Here is a 19,416-nt window from a genome sequence, read left to right as displayed (position 1 = left end):
TGTTCTTCCTCTGTTATCCTCGAAGAGTTTTATAGTGTCCAGTCTTACATTTAGATCTCTAATCCATTTTGAGTTTATTTTTGTGTATGGTATTAGGGAGTGTTCTAATTTCATTCTTTTACATGTAGCTGTCCAGGTTTCCCAGCACCACTTATTGAAGAGACTGTCTTTTCTCTGTTGTATATTCTTGCCTCTTTTGTCATAGATTAGTTGACCATAGGTGCATGGGTTTATCTCTGGGCTTTCTATCCTGTTCCATTGATCTATATTTCTGTTTTTGTGCCAGTACCATATTGTCTTGATTACTGTAGCTTTGTAGTATAGTCTGAAGTCAGGGAGTCTGATTCCTCCAGCTCCATTGTTTTCCCTCAAGACTGCTTTAGCTATTCGGGGTCTTTTTTGTCTCCATACAAATTTTAAGATTTTTTGTTCTAGTTCTGTAAAAAAAAAAGCCATTGGTAATTTGATAGGGATTGCATTGAATCTGTAGATTGCTTTGGGTAGTATAATCATTTTCACTATATTGCTTTTCACAATATTTGTTTCTTGCAATCCAAGAACATGGTATATCTCTCCATCTGTTGGTATCATTAATTTCTTTCAACAGTGTCTTATAGTTTTCTGCATACAGGTCTTTTGTCTCCCTAGGTAGGTTTATTCCTAGGTATTTTATTCTTTTTGTTTCAGTGGTAAATGGGAGTGTTTCCTTAATTTCTCTTTCATATTTTTCATCATTAGTGTATAGGAATGCAAGAGATTTCTGTGCATTAATTTTGTATCCTGCAACTTTACCAAATTCATTGATCAGCTCTAGTAGTTTTCTGGTGGCATCTTTAGGATTCTCTATGTATAGTATCATGTCATCTGCAAACAGTGACAGTTTTACTTCTTTTCCAATTTGTATTCCTTTTATTTCCTTTTCTTCTCTGATTGCTGTGGCTAAAACTTCCATAACTATGTTGAATAAGAGTTGCGAGAGTGGACATCCTTGTCTTGTTCCTGATCTTAGAGGAAATGCTTTCAGTTTTTCACCATTGAGAATGATGTTTGCTGTGGGTTTGTCATATATGGCCTTTATTATGTTGAGGTAGGTTCCCTCTGTGCCCACTTTCTGGAGAGTTTTTATCATTTGTAACTTCTTCTTTTTCATTTCTAATTTTATTGATTTGAGTCCTCTCCCTCTTTTTCTTGATGAGTCTGGCTAATGGTTTATCAATTTTGTTTATCTTCTCAAAGAACCAGCTTTTAGTTTTATTGATGTTTGCTATTGTTTTCTTTGTTTCTATTTCATTTATTTCTGCTCTGATCTTTATGATTTCTTTGCTTCTGCTAACTTTGGATTTTGTTTGTTCTTCTTTCTCTAGTTCCTTTAGGTGTAAGGTTAGGTTGTTTACTTGAGATTTTTCTTGTTTCTTGAGGTAGGCTTGTATAGCTGTAATCTTCCCTCTTAGAACTGCTTTTGCTGCATCCCATAGGTTTTGGATCGTTGTGTTTTCCTTACCATTTGTCTCTAGGTATTTTTTGATTTCCTCTTTGATTTCTTCAGTGATCTCTTGGTTATTTAATAATGTATTGTTTAGCCTCCATGTGTTTTTGTTTTTTACGTTTTTTTTCCCTGTAATTGATTTCTAATTTCATAGCGTTGTGGTCAGAAAAAATGCTTGATATGATTTCAATTTTCTTAAATTTTTTTTTTGTTTTTGTGGTACGCGGGCCTCTCACTGTTGTGGCCTCTCCCATTGTGGAGCACAGGCTCCGGACACGCAGGCTCAGCGGCCATGGCTTACAGGCCCAGCCGCTCCACGGCACGTGGGATCTTCCCGGACCAGGGCACGAACCCGCGTCCCCTGCATTGGCAGGCGGACTCTCAACCACTGCGCCACCAGGGAAACCCAATTTTCTTAAAATTACTGAGGCTTGATTTGTGACCCAAGATGTGATCTATCCTGGAGAATGTTCCATGCGCACTTGAGAAGAAATTGTAATCTGCTGTTTTTGGATGGAATGTCCTATAAATATAAATTAAATCTGTCTGGTCTGTTGTGTCATTTAAAGCTTGTGTTTCCTTATTAATTTTCTGTTTGGATGATCTGTCCATTGATGTAAGTGAGGTGTTAAAGTCCCCCGCTATTATTGTGTTACTGTCGATTTTCTCCTTTATAGCTGTCAGCAGTTGCCTTATGTATTGAGGTGCTCCTATGTTGGGTGCATATATATTTATAATTGTTTTATTTTCTTCTTGGATTGATCCCTTGATCATTATGTAGTGTCCTTCCTTGTCTCCTGTAACATTCTTTATTTTAAAGTCTATTTTATCTGATATGAGTATTGCTACTCCAGCTTTCTTTTGATTTCCATTTGCATGGAATATCTTTTTCCATCTCCTCACTTTCAGTCTGAATGTGTCCCTAGGTCTGAAGTGGGTCTCTGTAGACAGCATATATCTGGGTGTTGTTTTTGTATCCACTCACCAAGCCTGTGTCTTTTTTTTGTTTTTTTTTTGCAGTACGCGGGCCTCTCACCGCTTTGGCCTCTCCCACCACGGAGCACAGGCTCCGGACGCGCAGGCCCAGCGGCCATGGCCCACGGGCCCAGCCGCTCCGCGGCACACGGGATCCTCCCAGACCAGGGCACGAATTTTGTATCCATTCAGCAAGCCTGTGTCTTTTGGTTGGAGCATTTAATCCATTCACGTTTAAGGTAATTATTGATATGTATGTTCCTATTACCATTTTCTTAATTGTTTTGGTTTTTTTTTTTTTTGCAGTACGCGGGCCTCTCATTGTTGTGGCCTCTCCCATTGCGGAGCACAGGCTCCGGACGCGCAGGCTCAGCGGCCATGGCTTACAGGCCCAGCCGCTCCATGGCACGTGGGATCTTCCCGGACCGGGGCACGAACCTGTGTCCCCTGCGTCGGCAGGCGGACTCTGAACCACTGCACCACCAGGGAAGCCCTTGGGTTTGTTTTTGTAGGTCCTTTTCTTCTCTTGTGTTTCCCACTTAGAGAAGTTCCTTTAGTATTTGTTGTAGAGCTGGTTTGGTGGTGCTGAATTCTCTTAGCTTTTGCTTGTCTGTAAAGCTTTTCATTTCTCCATTGAATCTGAATGAGATCCTTGCCAGGTAGAGTAATCTTGGTTGTAGGTTCTTCCCTTTCATCACTTTAAATATGTCATGCCCTCCCTTCTGGCTTGTAGAGTTTCTGCTGAGAAATCAGCCGTTAACCTTATGGGAGTTCCCTTGTATGTTATTTTTCCCTTGCTGCTTTCCATAATTTTTCTTTGTCTTTCATTTTTGCCAATTTGATTACTATGTGTCTTGGCATGTTTCTCCTTGGGTTTATCCTGTATGGGACTCTCTGCACTTCCTGGACTTGGGTGGCTATTTCCTTTCCCATGTTAGGGAAGTTTTCGACTATAATCTCTTCAAATATTGTCTCGGGTCCTTTCTCTCTCTCTTCTCCTTCTGGGACCCCTGTAATGCGAATGTTGTTATGTTTAATGTTGTCCCAGAGGTCTCTTAGGCTGTTTTCATTTCTTTTCATTCTTTTTTCTTTATTCTGTTCTGCAGCAGTGAATTCCACCATTCTGTCTTCCAGGTCACTTATCCATTCTTCTGCCTCAGTTATTCTGCTATTGATTCCTTCTAGTGTAGTTTTCATTTCAGTTATTGTATTGTTCATCTCTGCTTGTTTGTTCTTTAATTCTTCTGGGTCTTTGTTAAATATTTCTTGCATCTTGTCAATCTTTGCCTCCATTCTTTTTCTGAGGCCCTAGATCATCTTCACTATCATTATTCTGAATTCCTTTTTTGGAAGGTTGCCTATCTCCACTTCATTTAGTTGTTTTTCTGGGGTTTTATCTTGTTCCTTCATCTGGTACATAGCCCTCTGCCTTTTCATCTTGTCTCTCTTTCTGTGAATGTGGTTTTTGTTCCGCAGGCTGCAGGACTGTAGCTCTTCTTGCTTCTGCTGTCTGCCCTCTCGCTCCTGGTTTTTAGAAGGAGGCTCAGACCTGGGAGTGCCCAGTCCCTGAGCCTGGAGGGCAGTGGGTGAGGCAGCAGAGACCTATGATGGCCCTTGGAGGTCTCAGGGTGGCAGGCTCTCCAGTTGGGTGGCTCATGGGTGTTGGGCAGCTTTGTTGCAGCCTAGCAGCCTGAGCAGAGTCTCGGGAACCCTGCTGGGCTGGAGTGGACTGACTGGTAATGGTGTGAGCAGAGGCCCAGCCTCCCCACCTCACCTCCCAGCCAGGGGCCAGCCTGGGTGGGTTTGCCAGCACTGTGGCCCAAACTTAACAGCCTGAAGGACCGCCCTTGAAAAAACAAACAAACAAAGAGCCCCAAAAATGTAAAATTGAATTTCATCTTAGCTAGGTGAGTGGAGGCTTGTTATCAGTTTTATTGTGATTTAGAAAAAGGAAGAAATGAGACATTTGCACATAGTGAGTGCCCAGGAATTGGCCTTCATTAGTAGCTCTGACGGCCTGATTTTGCCTACACTTATCCAGCCAGCCTGCTTTTTTGTGGTTGTGGGGTTTGGGTTTTGTGGTTGTGGGGTTTGGCACGCCTGCTCCTGGCCGTGGCTGTGGAAGGCTGACCCGAGGAAATCGGAGGAACACAGACAGGGAGGTGTTGTGGGGAAAACGCAGAACGGCAGCCATCGTAGCTTATTCTCGTCAGCTGTCCATGTGGGAAATGAGGCCGTGTTCCTCTAACGTGAGGTGGAAAGGAGACAAATCAAAAAGGCAGGCGAGTCAGGGAGAGGTCTTCCTGTTGGTCTTGTGTGGATGGCAGCCCCACTGCTGTGTTTGAAGTGCTGCCAGGTGGGGAACCCAGGTTATGAGGACATGCTGCATGCTGGGCTCCGAGCCCCGTATCTGCAAACAGCTTGCAGGAGCTTTGACAGATACACAGTTGCATCCAGGAAGCCATGGCCCCGTGGTCGGTCAGGACTCAGAGCATGTCATGGTCCCAAAGTTTCCTCACGCCTCTTTGCAGGTCAGCCTCTCCTCTTTCCCCAACCCAGGCACCACAGATTTGGGGGAGGAAGAATCTAAATGGTGGGAAAAGAAAATAAATAAAAACAAAGCAAGTGATTTAGGAGGGAAAATTGAGAAACAGCAGGGTACCGTCCAAGTTTCTGTTTGCAAAATTGCTTTGTGTGTGTATACATTTTGGAGAGAAGCTGGGTTTTTAGAATAGATTTGCATTTTCTTTGTGATTTTTCTATCGAGTTAGAAAGAACAGAACCTCAGTGGACAGAATCTTAGATGGCTGCCAGCCCCATGGTTCTCAAACCATGGTCCTCAGGGTGCTAGAATTCCACAGGCGGCCTGACTTTGGGGGATTCCATACATGTATGATTCTAATTGTTAAAACATTTTGAAACTGTGTAGAAATGACAATAAATTTTATGTTTCTCATGCCCTTGTCTTTCTTTATAGATGTGTAATTTTACTATATATATAGAAAATATTTTATCTTTATATAGTATTTTATATAGTATTTATTATATAAATAAGAAAATTATCATAAATAATATATTTTGTATGTCTATTATAGTATTTGTAGTATTCAAGATATGGTTATAAAATATATATAGATAAAATACTATATATAGTAAATATATAGTATATATAGATAAATATATAGTTAAATATATAGTAAAATATACAGAAAATATAGATAAAACACTATAGTGAATATATATTTTGTTATACAAAATTTGTATATATAAATTATAATATATATATTATATATGGAATGAAATACTGTATATAGTAAAATTTTAAATCTATAAAGAAAAGCAGTCATGGTAAACATATATATTTAGTATACATATATAATATAAAAATACACATTTTATATATATATATATATATATATATATATATATATAATATATATTATATATAATATATATATATAATATAAAAACACACATTTTATATATATATATATATATATATATATATATATATAGTAATATATATGTTGCCAAACATCATAATGCATGTTTGTCAATCTTATTTGTATGTATGATTCTGGAATTTGCACTTTTTTCCCATTATATTTATAAGATTAATTCATTTTCATGTACAAAGCTACAGGTGATTTATTTTCTCTGCTGAATAGCATTCCATTGTAGACTACATTCTAGTTTCTTTATCCTTTAATGGTCGGCGGAAATGTGAGTTGTTTCAGGTTTTTGGTGTTGCACACAATGCTGCTAAGAACATTCTTACACATGTGCAAGAGTTTATCTAAAGACTGAGTAATATACCTATAGGACTGGAATGGATGGTTCCAGGGTAGGGGCCTCTTCAACTTTACAAGATGATGTGAAATTTTTTCCAATGATAGGTATGTAACCAGGTCAGCTTTTTTCTGTGGAGACCCCAGGAGAAAGTTTCTACCATCGCTGTGTGTAAATTTGAAATTCTTATAGTGATATCGTTGTTAAGAGGCTGTAGCTCGGTACTGGACGTTTAGAGTCCAGGGGCTGACCAGGACAAGTTACGGCAGCTAGGCTACCAACCCGGTGAATGACTGGGATGGATGGATCTTTATGCTTCTGTGGCCACAGTTCACTCACCTGTAAAATGGGAAAGAAATACCTGCTTCAAAGGGACTCGGGGATTAGAGAAACATGACAGCTAATTCCAGTGCCTGATCTTGGCTGGGTCCTGTACTAGAGGGAAACATGCTTTGAAGGACATTATTGAGTCAATTGGTGAAACTGACAACATTGGAATATGAACAGTAGATTAGATCAGATATGTTATCAGGGTTAAATTTGCTGAAGCTGATAGCTGTACTAGGTGATGTAAAAGAACATCCCTGGGACTTCCCTGGTGGGCCAGTGGTTAAGACTCTGAGCTTCCAATGCAGGGGGCCCGCGTTTGATCCCTGGTCAGGGAACTAGATCCCGCATTCCTCAGCTAAGATCCCACATGCCGTAACTAAAGATCATGCATGCCACAACTAAGATCTGGAGCAGCTAAGTAAATAAATAAATCATCCTACATCCAGAAGTATTTCGAGGTAAAAGGCTGGGATGCTTGCGACTTACTCTCAAATGTATAAATAAGGATTGCAAGTGATGAAGCATGTCAGGTAAAATGTTAACGCCAGTGAACAAAAAAGATGGGAAAACCTCCTAAACTCGGGGAAGACTGGGAACAAGCACAGCAATTTTTTTCTAGGAGCTCTAGGGCTTGACACAGCATTTGGAGATGTCTGTCAAAAGAACAAATGATTGAATAAATGAACAAATTAATAAGTTAATAAATAAAGGCTGTGATATCTTGGCTGGGCATAGATGTAGAGAACTCCTTGTGTTAACGTTGACCTTTTCGTGAAGTTTGATTTTGAGTGATGGCCTGTCTCACTCCCAGAGCAGAGTAGATCCCAGCACATTGTCCAATAAAAATACAGTGTGAACCATATATGTATTATAATTTTAGAACAATCTAGTGACCACCTTAGAAGCGTAAAAAGAATAGGTAAAGTCAGTTTTAATACTGTATTTCATTTAGCCCAACGTGTTCAGATAGTATTACTTTAACATATAACTAATATTAAAATCATTGAGGTATTTTTACATTCTTTTTTTTCATTTGAAGTCCTGGCAGTCCAACACGTACCTTACTTACTGCACTTCTCAATTCAATCACTAAATTTTCATCGAAATGTTGATCTGTATTTTGATTTCATAAAATTTACAGTTGAAAAGGTAGATTTATATACCCAAATCGTTCCAAACATACTTGAAAGTTTTACAATAGCTGAATGAGTATGGCTTTTAAGTTTAAATCAATTTAAAGGAAATAAAATGAAAACTTCAGTTCCCCAGTTATACTAGCTACCTGTGGCTGGATGGCGAGGGGGTACGTGCTCCCTAAATAGGATGGATGGATGCATGCATGCATGCATGAGTGGAGCTAGGCTGGTTAGCAGACCGCCCTCTCATAAGGGTTTCAGATTCAGTCAAAGGCACGTTTGTTAAAGGAGCACGTCAAGTAGCAAAATCATATGTGCAATATATCCCATTTTTGTTTTTTCAAGTATCAAATAAGTAAGCATTAGTATAGGCACTGGAAAAACATATACCACATTGTATGCAGTGAATTCAGTAAGTATTCATCGAGAGGCAGGCCTGCCCGAGTTGCTGAGATAAGGTCCCTCCCTGCCCGCACAGAGCTGCCACTCTGGCTGGGGAGACGGACAGTGGACAGACGGGTAGTGGTCGCGTGGCAGTTGGGGGATAAAGGGCATTTATTGTTACAGAAGCTGACGGTGCAGAATGAAGGCAGCCCCAGACGGAGGGCCCTCTGAAGAGGACACGTCTGAGCTGAGACCTGGGAAGCCAGAAGTGGGCGCTGCGTGGGGAGGGGTGGGGAGATTGATGCTCCCGCTGGAGGGGGTGATTTGACAGGATCGCGGGAAGAACTCGAGTCGGCGGAGAGACGAGTCGCCTGCAGGTGGCGCTCTCGGCCCACCCTTTTCGGTCCAGGTAATGGGTTTTTTTTCCTTTTTCAGTTGCTAACCTCGTGGGAAGCCCAGGAAGCACTTTCCTCTCAGGTGAGTTTCGCAGTCATTTCTCCAGGGTGTTGTATCTGAACGGGGCTGGAAGATGGAGTCTCAGGGTCACATATGGCCCAGATCCCCCAAACCTCTTGCCCTTCCCTCTTGACAGAGCCCACCTCTGCCTTCACCAGGGCTAATGTTCCAGTGGGGGCGCAGTCAGGAGTCAGAGTCCGTGTTCAGCTCCATGAGACCTTGGGCGAGTTATCCATCTTCTCTGAGCTTCCTAGCTGTGAACTAGGTCAGGAGCCCTGACTTTGAAACAAGATCGTGGGGTCCATGGAGCGGGCAGCGTGTCTACCTTGGTGCTGGCCGGTCCTGCGGTAACTGAGCCCAGCTGCCACGGCACTGTAGTAAGTGCTCTCTTAGTCCCCAGGACAACCCCCGAGGCAGGGATGCTGGTATCCCCACCGGGGTGGAGGCGGTCCAGCCAGACTCCTGGACTCAGAGGCCGTGCTCCAGTAAACTGTGTTGGGCGGTCTCCCTGTTTTTGAGGTGGATTCTTTCACTGGGGTCCTTTGAGAAGAGGGTGATAAGAATTGGAAAGTGGAGTTTGTGATGCTGTAACCCTGAGCAGGAGGGAAGAACTGGGGGATGAGCTGAGAAAACGATACATCTCTGGAGCTATGACAGACCTTCCCCTCCTTGACTCGCGCTATCAGTAATTATCAAGAGTGCCTACTACAAGCCAGGCACTACCTTAAATACTTTGTAAACATTGTCTCATTTAATCTTTACAGCATTTTTTAACTCAGAAGTACAGAGTAGTATATAAACACCCATTCACCTACATCCAGAGTTTTAAATGTTAACATCTTGCCATATTTGCCTCAAGAGTTTTCTTTCTGGGACTTCCCTGGCGGTCCAGTGGTTAAGACCGCCAACGCAGGGGGCGCAAGTTCGATCCCTGGTCGGGGAACTAAAATCCCACATGCTTCCTGGTGCGGTCAAAAAACAAATAATAAAATAAAAAATAAATGGATTTATCTTAAAAAAAAAGATTTTGCTTTCTAAGGAACAAAAAAAGATTTGAAGTCCCCTTTCTGTCTCTCCTAAATTTCATCGTCTCCCCACTCCCCACCCCAGAAGAAGCCATCACATATCTATCTATAAGTAATACATACATTGTTTGGTATCTTTTAATGAAATTGTTATTGATTGAATTGCAGATTCACATGCAGTTGTAAGAACTAAAACATTTTGCCCAGTTTCTCCTAATGATGCAAAACTGTAGTATAATATCACAGCCAGGATGTAGACATCGGGACCTATTTTATTCACCTATTTTATTCAGATTTCCTGTTTTACCCATCCTCTTTTCTGTTTGTGTGTTATGTCTTTAAATGTACACCAGTGGTATGCTATGCATATCCTTCTGCAACATCCTTTTTCACCCCAAATGATGTTTTCAAGACCTATCCATCTTCGTATATACTGCTCTAGTTCATACGTTGTATGAATATACTGCAATTTATTATTCATTCCACGTGGATATCAAAGTAGGGTTGTGTGTGTGTGTGCGTGTGTGTGTGTGTGTTCTGCAATGAAGAGACTTGCATTTGTCACCCCCAGCGATAGTTTAGAGGATATGACCAGAAGAGGAATCTCGGGGTCATAAGGTGTCTGCATTCCAACTTATTAGACATTAACAAATTGTCTTCCAAAGCATCTACATCAATTTGTACTCCCTCCAGCATTGTAGGGGTATTTCTGTTTCTTTTCATCTCCTGTGCATGAAGGAGTATCTATCTCACTGTTGTTTGAATTTGCATTTCCCTGATATAAGTAGATTTCTGATTTAAGCAGAAAAGGAAATTATTAAAAGCAGCTAAAATCTCCAGGAGGGCTGCGAAACCAGGCTTAAAGCTGAGCAGACAGAAGTGTGCAGATCAGGCCAAGAGCTGGCAGTGACGACAGAATGAAGACAGCGCAGGGTCTCAGATGTCGGAGCTGGCACCCCAGCACCACTGACAGCAGCCCCTGGATGCTGGTGGAAGCCCCCAGCCTCCACCCCCCAGCCTCCACCCACCTTCGCTGTGTGAGGCAGGTGCTGCAGCTGCCGTGGGCTATGACCATCGTGCAGGCCGGTAGGCCTCAGGGCCCCGCTTCATGTCAGCACGGCTGGGTGCAGCTGGGGCTGAGTGTCTGACAGTTTACCCGCACGTGGTAGGAGGACAGTCTCAAAGGAGGGGATTCCCCAAACATGGGGCGGAAGACGCAGGTGCGGTATGGTCAAAAAATGACAAATGTCTAGCACACCCAGTCAACAGTAAGGTTGGACATCTTTTATATGTTTATTGGCCACTCAGATTTCCTTTTCAGTGAGTCTCCTTTGCCTCTTTGGGGTGGTTTGTCTTTTCCATGTTGAAGTGGATGAGTTCTTTATAAATTCTGAATTATAATCTTTAAGCCTATTACCTATATTAAAGTATGTATATTCTTCTGGGCTGTGCTGTATCTTTTCACCTTGTTTTTGGTGTCTTTTTTTTTTTTTTTTTTGGTCCATGCCGCGTGGCTTGCAGGATCTTAGCTCCCTGACCAGAGATTGAACCCTCACCCTCGGCAGGTTTTTTTTTTTTTTTTTTTTTTTTGGTCCATGCCGCGTGGCTTGCAGGATCTTAGCTCCCTGACCAGAGATTGAACCCTCACCCTCGGCAGTGAAAGCGCTGAGCTCTAATCACTGGACCGCCAGGGATTTCCCTCATGGTGTCTTTATCATGCAGGTTTGTCATGCTGGCACTTAAAATTATCTATATTTTTCTTTGTACTTGTGCTTTTCTGAGTGCCTCCCTGGTTTGAGAACATAGCCAGATGCGTGATTGGGATCAGGTCTTCCACTGAAAACAACTAAAATGCTGGATAAAATGAAAGCACTATCTGGGGCTTCCCTGGGAGTGCAGTGGTTGAGAATCTGCCTGCCAAAGCAGGGGACACGGGTTCAAGCCCTGGTCCGGGAAGATCCCACATGCCGCGGAGCAGCTAAGCCCGTGCGCCACAACTACTGAGTCTGCATGCCACAACTACTGAAGCCCGCGCGCCAGGAGCCCATGCTCCGCAACAAGAGAAGCCACTGCAGTGAGAAGCCCGCGCACTGCAACAAAGAGTAGCCCCCCCTCGCCACAACTAGAGAAAGCCCACGTGCAGCAATGAAGACCCAGTGCAGCCAAAAATAAAATAGATACAACATTGAAGAAATAAAAAATGTTAAAAAAGTGAACACTATCTGACTAAATCATTAAAGAGCTGACAAGATAGTAAAGATTTGCTGCAAATAAAAGAGTTATCATCACTATAAATAAGGAATTAAAATCTAAGGGAAAGTAAGAAGAGCGCTAGAGGCATTTGCCAACCTGTGTGAACTGGAGCTCAGCTGATGGCCTCATAATACATGGAAGAAGGTAAAGACCAGGGTCTGTACAAAGTTGGGAAAATAATAGGAAGCCATTGTCCCTTAAAACTGGGACCCAAAGGCTAGGTCCTCAGGGTAAGAGGCAGCAAAGTTACATTTGCCTGTCCCAACCACAGCAGGGGGTTATAAGGAAGGTTAACTCGATACAGAATAGTGCTGGGATGTGGGAGGCTTACCTGAGACCCTGTAGCAGTAACCCTGCCTTACAGGGATCTGTAGCCCAGCTTGGGGGGCCACAGCCTTAAGCTTCAGAAGCAAAGTGATCTCAGACTGGTAGCTTGCCTAGGTACCTAGTAGAAGCAGATGTAAATTCTTACTGCCTTTTTTTTTAAGTAATAAAGGGGTTTACTCTGTTCTACCACCTAGAGGTGACTCCTTAGCTAATTAACTTTCAGTCTTACATGTTTTCTCACGTGTGCATTTAAGATGATACATTTCCCCTTAAACATTGATTGCCTTGTTTACTTCTAAGGTAAGTAGTGCTTTTGTTGTCAATTCCAAATCTATTTCATTATGAATTATTTTACATTTCTGCATATATATATTATTTTACATTTCCACATATATAGGAGATTTGGGGGCAGCAGTTAATAATATTTATTGAGGTGTAGTTTACGTAAAGCCTACGTACATAGCTTATGTATTAGAGGTCAAAGGATTTTGACAAATGCATACACCAGTGTAACTGACACCCTTATTGAGATAGAACATTTCTATCACCCCACAAAAGTCCCCCCTGCCCTTTTCCATGGTAGGCAACCACCATCCTGATATTTTTCAAATCTTTGGTTTCTCATCACAAGGAAAAATGTTTTTCCCTATTTCTTTAATTTTATATAGAATCATGGATATTCACTAATCTTACTGTGGTATTCATTTCCTAATGTGTGTAAGTCAGATCATTATCCTGTACACCTTAAACCTATACAGTGCTGTATGTCAATTATATTTCAATAAACTGGAAGAAAAAATTAAAAAGACTACTTTTCCCCATTGAATTACCTCGGCAGCTTTATTGAAAATCAACTACCAGGGACCTCCCTGGCGGCGCAGTGATTAAGACTCCACTCTCCCAATGCAGGAGGCCCGGGTTTGATCCCTGGTCAGGAACTAGATCCCATATGCTGCAACTAAGAGTTCATATGCCACAACAAAGGAGCCCACATGCCACAACTAAGGAGTCTGCCTGCCATGACTAAGACCCAGTGCAACCAAATAAATAAATAATAAATAAATAAATATTTTTAAAAAATCAATTGACCAGGGACTTCCCTGGTGGCACAGTAGTTAAGACTCCGCACTCCCAGGGCTTCCCTTGTGGTGCAGCAGTTGAGAGTCTGCCTGCCGATGCAGGGGATGCAGGTTTGTGCCCCAGTCTGGGAAGATCCCACGTGCCCCGGAGTGGCTGGGCCAGCTAGTGAGAAGCAGCAGCATAGCACAGGGAGATCAGCTTGGTGCTTTGCGATGACCTAGAGGGGTGGGATAGGGAGGGTGGGAGGGAGGCCCTAGAGAGAGGGGATATGGGGACATATGTATGCATATGGCTGATTCACTTTGTTGTACAACAGAACTAACACAGTATTGTGAAGCAATTATACTCCAATAAAGATCTAAAAAAAAAAAAAAAAAAAGACTCCACACTCCCAGTGCAGGAGGCCTGGGTTCGATCCCTGGTCAGGGAACTAGATCTCACATGCATGCCTCAACTAAGAGTTCACATGCCACAATAAAGGAGCCCATGAGCCACAATTAAGGAGCCCTTGAGCTGCATCTAAGGAGCCCACCTGCCACAACTAAGGAGCCCGCCTGCCACGACTAAGACCCAGTGCAGCCAAATAAAAAAATAATAATAATAACAAAAAGGAAATCAATTGACCGTGTACGAGTGGGTTAAGTTCTGGGCTCTCTGTGCTGTTGCATTGATCTATTTGTATTTCCTTATGACAATATCACATTACTTTGATTACTGTGGCTTTATAGAAACCTTGAAATCAGTCAGTGAGAGGCCTCCAACTTTGTTCTTCTTTTTAAAAATTGTGTTGATTATCTTAGATACTTTGCTTTTCCATATACATTTTATAATTACATATACATTTCTATGAACAAAGCATACTAGGGTTATGATTGGAACTCCATTGAGGCTATACATCAATTTGGGAAGACTTGACATCCTAACAATATGTCAATGTAAGTATTTAGGTCTTCTTTAGTTACCCTCAGCAATGTTTTACAATTTTCATCTTAGAGGTTTTGCCCATGTCTTTAAAAACTTACCCCTACGTATTTCCATTTTGTATATTCGTGGTATTTTTAAAAAGTTTATTTTCCAGTTGTACGTTGCTAGCATATAGAAATACAACAGATACTTATATTTGATGTTGTGTCTTGCAACCTTGCTAATTTAGTTACTAGCTCTAGTAACCTTTCTGGATTCTAGAGAATTTACTATGTACATTACCATTTTTTTTTCTTCTTTTTTTGTGGTACGCAGGTCTCTCACTGTTGTGGCCTCTCCCGTTGAGGAGCACAGGCTCCGGATGCGCAGGCTCAGCGGCCATGGCTCACGGGCCCAGCCGCTGCGCGGCATGTGGGATCTTCCCGGACCGGGGCACGAACCCGCATCCCCTGCATTGGCAGGCGGACTCTCAACCACTGCGCCACCATGGGAGCCCTCAGACAGCCTTCTTTTATTTCATCTTTCTCTGTCCCTGTCAGTCCAAGCTGGCAGTGTTTCTGCTGATATAACATGCTCAAAACCTATGGATCTCCCATGTACGTCATTCACAGGTCTCATCCACAGGTCTTTCCTGAATAATTCCACCTCTGTTTTTTGCTTCTACACAGATGGCACACACCTAATCTCTTCAAAGAGCCCTGTGTCACCAAGTGTTGTGACCTTTTGTTCCCTCTGTAGGCACCAGAAAAATGTTGTTCAGCCACACCTTTGGCTTTCTCTCCAAAGCAGCTTTCCTGACAGTGAGGCTCCTAATTTTACCATCTTTTGCAATCTAAATACGTTCTTTTTCATATAACTGTAGGGTACAGTCTAGCTAAGCTTTCTGTCACTTTATAGCAAGATCCCTTTTTCATACAGTTTCCAACAACATGTTCCTCATTTCCTTCTGAGCCCTCCGTAGACGTGACTTTTTTTTTTTTTTTTTTTTTTTTTGCCGTACGCGGGCCTCTCACTGCTGTGGCCTCTTCCGTTGCGGAGCACAGGCTCCCGGACACGCAGGCTTAGTGGCCATGGCTCACGGGCCCAGCCGCTCCATGGCATGTGGGATCCACCCGGACCGGGGCACGAACCCATGTCCCCTGCATCGGCAGGCGGACTCCCAACCACTGCGCCACCAGGGAAGCCCCAGAGGTGACTTTAATGTCTATATTGCTACCAACAGTTGTTTATGACAATTTAGGTACCACCATCTAATATGCTGTAGGTTTTCTATACCACAGTTAATATCCATATGCCTAGTAACAGTCTATTCAAGGCAATCAAGGCATCTGCTATGACACTTCTCAAAATTCTTCCAGTCTTTACCTAATTCCAAAGCCAACTCCACATTTCTGGGTATTTGTTATAGCAATACCCCACTTCCCACCACCCGTATCAGTATTTTGTACTTTTTCATTGCAGTGTTGCAATCTATTATTTGACTATAGCAATATGTTCATCCAGTCTGTTGTTAATAGACATTTGGGTTATTTCCAGTTTTCAGCTATTTGCATGTGGCTTCTAGGAATGAGCCTTTTTTGGTGGACATATGCTTTTATTTCTCTTGGGTAAATGTCTGGGAGTGGGATTTCCTCAAGGGTTATTCCTTTTCACACTCTTGGCCCACTGTGGGCAGCCAGATTCCAAGCTGCTTCTAAAGGCTGGTAGGTTATCCCTTCGTTAATCCTGATTTCATCTAGGAAGTTCAGGTCCATTCCCAGCCTTGCTGGGACCTAAGCCTCCCTCTCCTATTGCTCTAACCCAAGTTCCTAAGACCTTTATTATTTCTGAAAAGCCCTGTGACTTGTTTGCTTCAGCTTTTGTTCATCCCTGTAACTTAAAGTTCCCCCTATACCTGGCACCTTTTCTTGCTTTTGACTGCAACTATGTATTAAAAACAGTTTTGGGGGTAAAATGTTACCTAGCATTTCTATATGTATGGGGAAGAGGGTGAATATACTTCTGCCTCAGTTCAGACCATCATAAGAAGTCTCTGATTGAAAACTTTACCTTCGAGGGACAGCTTTTTGGAGCAAGTGATATTGATATACCCATTTTACAGGTGAGCAAACTGAAGGAAGTCAAGTACCTTGTCCAAAGTCTAATTCGGACACAGCCAACATGTCTGAGATATTTAAGGTTTCCTGGGGCTCATGAAGGATGGGAGCAAATCCCTTTACCCCAGGTAGGAATTTTAGAATGGATATTTGAGAGGTACTGCCTGAGAAGGTAACTCATAGTGTCACAGGAGCATTTGATCTCATGATCTTCACAGTATTAAATGAGATGATACTGGTTCAGCAATTAGCACACTGCCTGTAACATAGTAAGTGGTAAAAAAATGTTTGGGGGACCTCCCTGGTGGTCCAGTGGTTGGGACTCAGTGCTTCCACTGTGGGGGGCACGGGTTCGATCCCTGGTCAGGGAACTAAGATCCCGCATGCCGTGTGGCACGGCCAAAAACCAAAATAAAGTTTGGGACTATTGATATTATTAATTAATTAATTAATTTATTTATTGGCCATGGCGTGTGGGATCCCAGTTCTCCCACCAGGGATTGAACCTGTGCCCCCTGTAATGGAAGTGCGGAGTCTTAACCACTGGACCACCAGGGAAGTCCCTTGATATTATTAATGAAATTATTATATTTTTTTCTGCTTTTAGAGTCCTTCCCCTTCCCCACAATATGATTTACAGAGCCATAAGCAGCTTCCCTACCAAGCCTCCTAAAACAAGAGGTTACGGGTGGGGACTTCCCTGGTGGCACAGTGGTTAAGAATCCACCTGCCAGTGCAGGGGACACAGGTTCTAGCCCTGGTCCAGGAAGATCCCACATGCCGTGGAGCAGCTAAGCCCGTGTACCACAACTACTGAGCCTGCGCTCTAGAGCCCGCGAGCCATAACTATTGAAGCCCGCACGCCTAGACCCCGCGCTCCGCAACAAGAGAAGCCACTGCGATGAGAAGCCTGCGCACCGCAATGAAGAGTGGCCCCCGCTCACCACAACTAAAGAAAGCCTGCGCACGGTGACAAAGACCCAGCGCAGCCAAAAATAAATAAATAAATAAATAAATAAGAGGTTATGGGTGGACCAGAATTTCCTGATTAAGACTTTGAAGATAAATTGCTAGCTTTATAGCACAGGGGAAATGCCACAGGGGCTATGGGGATGGTCTCTGGTACCAGACAGCGTGGATCTGAATCCCAGATCTTCTGTCACCTAGCTCTGGGGTCTTAGTGTGTTGATGTTCTCTGGCTGAACTAGAGATAATCATACTACTATTTCCTAGATTTATCGTGAGGAGTTGATGAGTTTCTAAAGAAAGCGCATGTATAAGAGTGCTCAGTACATAGCAGGCACATTCAGTAAATGTTAGTGTGCTTAGTGTGCTTAGTATTCGGTGCTGTTCATCAGACATTCCTGGCTTTCTGTCTTCCAGGGACATGTAGTGTCCCACTTGTGGCTCGCTAGAGCCACGACACAAGTTCTGGCCAATGAATTTTGAGTAGAAGCGTTGTGTGTCACTTCTGGGCCAGAGCAGTTAAATGCTCCAGAGTGCTTTCCCTTTGTCAGGATGGCAGAAATTCCAGATGGTGGCTGCCCCCTTATCCTGGGTTTTGGGCTGACGAGGATGAACATAAACCTTCGTTGTTTCAGACCTCTGAGATTTGAGATTGTTACTGCAGCATGACTGAGCCTATCCTGACTCACATGTGAACTACTGTTAATATTTCTAGGATATACTCCTCAAAGCATTTAGTAACTCTTTTGAAGGGTCCTTAGTAGGGCTTGGAAATGCTTGCATTTTTGTAGGATAACTGATGGTAGCCCCTTTCTACACGACCCCCTCTGTAGTGCGCCCCAACTTCAGTGCTCTGCATTCCGAGTTCTGTCAGTTTGCTTACAGAGTTCTCATTTTCCTGAATGGAAAGCAATAAAAGTGACTGCAAAAACATTAACAGGCTTAATGTAATTGGATTCTTGCCACTAATCAAAGGGTTTTAAAAATCAGAAATTCCTGGCTTCCCTGGTGGCGCAGTGGTTAAGAATCCGCCTGCCAATGCAGGGAACACGGGTTCCAGCCCTGGTCCAGGAGGATCTCACATGCCACGGAGCAACTAAGCCCATGCGGCACAACTACTGAGCCTGCGCTCTAGAGCCCACGCGCCACAACTACCGAAGCCCACGTGCCTAGAGCCTGTGCTCTGCAACAAGAGAAGCCACAGCAATGAGAAGCCTGCGCACTGCAATGAAGAGTAGCCCGTGCTCGCCACAACTAGAGAAAGCCCGTGCACAGCAACAAAGACCCAACACAGCCATAAATAAATAAATGAATAAATCAATTTATTTTAAAAATCAGAAATTCCATTTTCTATTTACCATTTCCTGAATGAAACAGAAATAGTATAAGGATTAGGCTTCTTTGGCGAGGATCTAAAGAAGTTACAGGCAGGCATATTTCAGTGCACGCTTCCCAAGCACTCTCTCACTGTTAGAGATATCTGGCAGTGTAGCCCACAGCTCGTAAGGACTGAACTCCCTCTTCTGGAGGCATTCACAACCGGTCACGTCGGAACCAGTGGTTCACTTTTCCTTCCACGGCACCCACGTTTCCAGCCCCAACACCCACTGCACTCTGTGTGGTGTGAGAATCCTGCTGTATTCTGCTTCTCCATTCAATTCCAGCAGGAACTTCCGAGGGTGGGGATGTCTCCTGGTTATCCCTGTGTGGCGTCCCTCACTCTCTCATGCCGTAAAAAATTCCATACCTCGCAAATGCTCAGGAAATGTTTGTGAGAATAAAACAAACTTTCAACTTAGAGCAGTGGTCTTCCACCTGGGCTGCACCTTAGCATCATCCAGGGAACTTTAACAAAAAAAAAATCCCGTGTCCGGGCCATACCCGAGACCAATTGAATCAGAGCTCCTGGAGGTGGGCTTCAGGCAGAGTATATTTGAATGCTCCCCAGGTGATGAGTGCCGCCAAGATGCAGGACCACTGAACTGGAGGCTGTGTGACCATATGTCAGGGGTGTTAAAGTAAAATAATAAATTTCATGTGCTGTTATTCTTGAGTAATATCTGACTTTATACTTGTTTAATGCTTCACAGTTTTCAAGGTGCAGTGAATGTTTAAACATATAATAAAGATCTTATAGTCTAGCAGGGACAGAGATATGTATCAAATAATGCCAGAAAGTTAGAGGGAGG

This window comes from Lipotes vexillifer, unplaced genomic scaffold (assembly GCF_000442215.2).
Source record: "Lipotes vexillifer unplaced genomic scaffold, Lipotes_vexillifer_v1.1 scaffold1451, whole genome shotgun sequence".
In the NCBI taxonomy this organism is placed as follows: Eukaryota; Metazoa; Chordata; class Mammalia; order Artiodactyla; family Lipotidae; genus Lipotes; species Lipotes vexillifer.
The sequence above is the reverse complement of the archived record's forward strand: the minus strand, read 5'-3'. Positions refer to the sequence as shown.